The following is a 6,044-nucleotide window of genomic DNA, read 5'->3' on the forward strand; positions in this document are numbered from 1 at the left end:
TCCTAGTTCGAAAGCATTCTGATCACTTTGATTTTCAAGTTTCCATAAGCCCTCTTTGTCCTGTGTGTGTCCCTCGAGCCACCTAGATCAGATGGCATCCTAAGTTGTCAAAGGTCATCACTTGAAAAATCTGGTCTTGGATATGCAGGTGAGCCTTCTAGCAAAAGTGATGCAAACTCTAAAGCATCAAAGAACAAGAATGTGGAGAAGCTATGAAGTTTTGCTAATAGCCCCAGCTCCAATAGAAGGAAGGAGAGGAGTCAAAATAACATAGAAAGATCCATTGCTCCAAGAAGATATGATGCAAGCAACAATGAATATCATCAAAGAATCTCATAGCATAACAACTTCAAAAGTGCACCAATACAATCCTCATATTCCAGGTATCAAACTGTATTTTTTGGCTATTGTTACCCTTGTACAAATTTTGGGCACATGGAAAAGGATTGCAGGGCATATGACAAGGACATTTATGAGGACTCGTACCAGTTCCCCATATGTAAAAGTGCAAGAAAGTACTCTAATGTGTTCACCAACATAAATTATGCTCCATCATTTACATACCGAATGCTTCGAATGCCATAATATTGGACATATAGCTCGAGATTACAACTTGAATTGGGTTCCTAGACAATATGAAGAGTCATCAACCAAACATGGAAAAAGAGTCACAAAGGTTTGGAGAAGGAAGCATGTGGAACCAAAAAAAGAACACCTTGAGTGTGCCTTGAATGTTCAAGGCATCAATCCTTGTTGCTGACCTAATCAAGGCATCATAAAGGTTATGCCTATTTAGAGGAATAACATGCATACTATTAGGGGGATCATATGTCAAAGAATGGTTACTTAAAGATTATCTCACAAAATCAACACACCAAGGCTTACGCATGGAGTAAGTATTACCCTAGCAAGGGGTACATGGTAGATTATGAATTTAATACTAGAATAGATCAGATGAAGATGGAGATATATTCCTTGATAATTACTTGTCATGCAGAACTATCGTTGATGAAGAAAGGGAGAGAATATGATGGGGCAACATGATGCATTAGAGAAATTTTGAGGTGAAAAATCAGCCTCAAAATAAAAAAGTACAAAAAAATCAACTTTATAAGAACCAATAGGATTCAATATGATGACGTCAACCATGGGGGACGATTCACCATTTTTGGAGTTTAAAAAAAAAAAAACTACTTTTTCAACTTATCTCCCTGCAATTTTACTCAAATTTTGAGCGGAAGCACTTGTTGGATGCGTAATTTAATTTTACATCCAAGGAGTACCCATGTTGCATACTTTAGATAGACCCGACTACACGAAAAATGTGAAATGCATGAAAAAATGTGATTGCAATCACGTTTTTTCATATATATCACATTTTTCATGTAGTGGGGTCCATAGAAAGTATTCAACATGGGCACTCCTTGGATTCAAAATTAAATTCTGCATGCAATGAGTGCTCTCGCTCAAAATTTGAGTAAAATCATAGGGAGATAAGTTGAAAATACAAGTTGAAAAAGTAATTTTTTATTTTTTCCCTCCAAAACTTGATGAGGTAATCTAATCTTATTTTAATATTTCCACTATTATTTTATAATATTTCTTAGGAGGCCCATTTTATACCTCAAACTTTCTCTAATGACATGAGGAGTTAATATGACAAGGAGAAGCATGATAATAAGGGAGCACATGATGGGAAAACATTGTCAAGGAAAACACCCCATTTGCCATTGATTTCAAAGGGGGGGAGAGTATTTCCATCAATGAAAAAGGAGGAGATTGTTGGATAAAATTATCATTTATGTCAATAAGATGTATAACCCTAGATGCATTGTTGAAGTCATCCCTAGGTATATGAAACACAATAATTGAGATCCTAATTTCATGAATGAAACCCTGGGAGCAAATCCTAGATGCCAAATGGAAAAGTCCTAGGTGCATGGAAAATCCCTTGTTGAAGCATGCCCTAATATGCCCTAGATAAATAATGATGAAACCCAAAGTGTATGTATGGATAAAATCCTAGATGCATATGCCAAATGCATGAATAAAACCCTAAGTGTATGAAGAAGAGTTAAAACATGATATTGTATGAAGCCCTAGATGTGTATGAAAAATATATGGATGAAGACGATCTAAGCATGAATTTTGAAGCCCTAGAAAGAATGAAAATTTGATATTATTTTCAAATGAAACAATATCTTATGAAGGTTGTTGCATAAACTCATAGAGGAAATTATGCCCTTTCTAACGAGTATTTACTTGCCTCCAAATTCCTTATAACTTGAGACAAATTGATTTTACAAGTCTGAAAAAAAAACATAAATTTAAGCTAGCTGACCTACGCCTACATCAACTCAAGTCGACTTTATTTCCAAGAGGTGTGTCTCTTAATGGAAGGTTTAATTAGTATAAATACAAGTTGTACTTGTCATTCCTACTTTCCAACTCAGAGGTGAGATAAAAAAAGAAACAGAACATGGAGGACAAAGATTGAAGAAGTCTATTAGAAAATAAGAGCAAAGGATCTTTAGGGTAAAGACGATGAACTTTTTCTATGGATTTTCGTGGGTCTTGGTGCATATTTTTCTATGAATTTTCATGTAAAGCAACAGAGACCTCAGCCTCTTAAAAGTCTGCAACTTCAGCCTCCTGTATCTGCAATTTTCGGTCTCCCAGCGACCAATGAAATTCGATCTTGTGAGGGAAGAGTCTTGACCTCTTGTAACAGTCCTTGGTTCTGAAGAAGAGAAGGGTATTCATGCATGAGTTTGGAGCTGACTTTGGATCGGTTTAGAGCATACTTTGTTTCAAATTTTTAATAGTATTTCGATCAATTTGAGGATCAGACATTGAGTGGTTTTTTGGATCAAATCGTGAAGCAGTCTTTGATTAGTTCTTTGGATCAAACCTCAAGTAATTTGAAAGAAGTTTTAGAGCATGCTTGAGAAGACATAAAGTAGAATTTTTGGAGGACTTATTAAAGAATTCTTGTGAGCTGGAATTTTGAAGATATTTTGTTGCATACCTTTAGTATCCTTTGGAGAATCTTCTTGAGGTATTGGAACAGATTTGAACCAGACTTTGAAGACCTTTTGGAATATCTTGGAGATCATTTATTGTATCCTTGGAAGCATTTAAGGAAGCCTTTGGAAGCCTTGTTGAAGCAGACTTGAGGGATTTTTGGAGCAAGCTTGAAAACTACTCATATACCCTTTTTGAAGTGTATTTGGAACTAATTTTGGAGACATATTGATGAAGACTTGAAGGAACATTCTCGGGGATTTATTGGAAGCATTTTTGAAAGTCTTGGGAGTCTTGAGAACAATATTATTGGCATTACTTGAAGACAAACTTGAATCTTTGTTGGAGCATTATTGGAAATTTGTTGGAATACCCTTGAAGATTTTTCAAAGCCTTCATTGAAGACATCTTGGAAGGCTTGTTGGACTACAATTGCAGGGTTTCAAATAAAGACACCTTATTGGAGGAACCTTGAAAACTTGAAGGATTGTTGAAGTTTTTGTTAGAGCTTCTTTGAAGCAGCATTGAAGAGCCCTTGAAGACATCAGACAATGCTTGTTGAAGCCCTCATGGAGTAACATTGAAGAAGATAACTTGTGCAGATCTGAAGAGTTTTGGATACACATATTAGCCTTATTGAAGATGACCTTGATGGACTAGCCCTTGGAGAATTTTGGAGAATTTGTTGAAGCAAAACTTGGATTTGTTTTCAAGACTTATTGAAGAAGATATTGGAAGTCTGGAAGCAGTACCTAAACCCACTTTGAAGAACTGAAGCAGAGGGTTGGAGCCCTAGAGGATTAGAGTCCTCACACAAGTTTTGAGCCTTGTAGAAGATCAATTTGAAGTCTAAGCTAGTTGTGAGGATTGGAGTCCTCAAATAGACCAAGTTGGAGCTTGTGTTAAGAAATCAATGCTAGTAGAGTTAGTGTTAGATTTCTCTTTCTTTATAATTACTTGTGAATTATGTTGGCTTATTTTACTTATTTGTTATATTATCTTTCATCAAGAAATTACCAAATTATGTGTGTATGAAAATAAAAAAAACACAAGACACAAGATGTAGGCACTCTATTAGGGAAAAACCCATATCTAGGGGAAAACCCAGTCAAAATATCTTCCTTCAATAGTTTTCTTGAGACTCTCCAACCTAGACACAAACCTCCTCCAACCACCAAGTCAATCTCTTCTTCCAGCAACTTCGACCTTGAACAATACTTTGACCCAACAAATCCAGAATTTCAGCCTTCCAGCAGCAAAATCTTCGACCCAACACTTTCAGAATTTCGACCCTTCCAGTAGTAAAACTTTGATCCAGCAATTGGTCCAGTAACTTCACATAAGAGAGAGAGAGAGATACCCAAAAATATTCGACCTTGATCCTTCCAACACTTCTTCTTCTCTTCTTGGAATTTCACGCTTTTCTGCCTCCTTCTCTTGGATATCGAAATTGTGAGAGAGATGCTTCCAAATGAATTCGAAATTCTTGTATATATAGGATTTAGGTGAGGTCGGATTTCCCTGTTTGAGGCCGACTTGATCTCCTTGAGGCCAACTTGGTGTGGAGGTGTCAAATACCTAATTTGACTCAATAATAAATCCTAGGAGTCCATAATGAGGACTTTGATTAATAAAAGATGACCCAAGCATGAAACCCATGCTTTATTAAGTCATTGTAATAATAATAAAAAAAATCTTTTTCATTCTTTTGACAAGTACATTTATGAAGACTGAACCTAGTTACATTCTTCAACATTCCCTCTTAACTAGGGAGTTGTTCATAAAAACATGTACAAGTACAAGAAAGATATCAAAACATATGAACTATGAAGATTTTAGGGACCACAATTCCATGGACTAGATTCGTGACTAGGGGAATCTATCTAGGGGGGACTAAGATGGACTAAATCTTCCAACCTCTCTAGGTACCATCAGGCTTACTTGTTAACCATCAACCTAAGGATCTAGGTGCGTATCCGAGGTCAGATCTCCATGACCAATGCCACCCTCCCTACTTCAGGATCCAGACATCAACACATAGTGTTGGCCATATGCCCTCCCAAGCAAAGTGTCTCACACACAAAGCCTCAACAAATCTCTTCCAAACTTTTATCATCATCAATAATATCAACAATATCAACTAAACCAAGCATGCTTCTAAGATATTCAAACTTATTATTAGGAAGAGACTTTGTTAGTATATCAACTACCTGATCGTCTGTTTGGACATACTATAGCTTCACAATCCCATCATGCACCAAATTCCTAATGTAGTGAAATTTATTGTTGATATGCTTCATCCTAGCATGAAACATGAGATCTTCAGACATCTTGATGCAACTTTGATTATCACGGTTTATCACAGTAGGACCCAGAGGCTTCTCGAACAAATTTGTTAGAATCTTCCTCAACCATACAACCTCCTTTCCTACTTCACATGCAGCCACATATGCTTCATCACTACTTAAATAAATGGGATCTTGCTTTCATCTAATCCATGATATCATGGTAGATCCCAAACTAAAGCATCCACCTGTAGTACTTATTCCATCGGTCTCACTGCCATCCCAATCATAATCTGTGAAGCCAATCAGCTTGACTTCCTTTCTATCGTACTTTAGGTAGTGATGTATAGTGCCACGAAGATATCTTAATTTATGTTTGGCAGCTATCCAGTGATCATGATGAGGCTCCAACTGAAACTAACTAAGAATATTCACAACAAAACATATATTTGGTATAGTATTTACCAGATACATCAGAGAACCCACCAACTTACGATAGGAGGTAGGATCTACAAGACTTGAGTCAGAAATCCTCAACTTCTTGAGATTGGTGATCATAGGAGTAGTCATGGGCTTGGCATTAGGGGAATTTTGAGGTCTAAAATGGGCCTCCTAAGAAAAATGTACAACCAAAATAAAATTTATAAGAACCAATAGGATTCAAGATGACGATCTCAACCATGGGGGATGATTCACCATTTTTGGAGTTAAAAAGTAAAAATATTTAAAATAAAA

This window comes from Pinus tabuliformis, chromosome 2_1 (assembly GCF_031772625.1).
Source record: "Pinus tabuliformis cultivar Carrire ecotype Pingquan chromosome 2_1, CPIR1, whole genome shotgun sequence".
NCBI lineage: Eukaryota > Viridiplantae > Streptophyta > Pinopsida > Pinales > Pinaceae > Pinus > Pinus tabuliformis.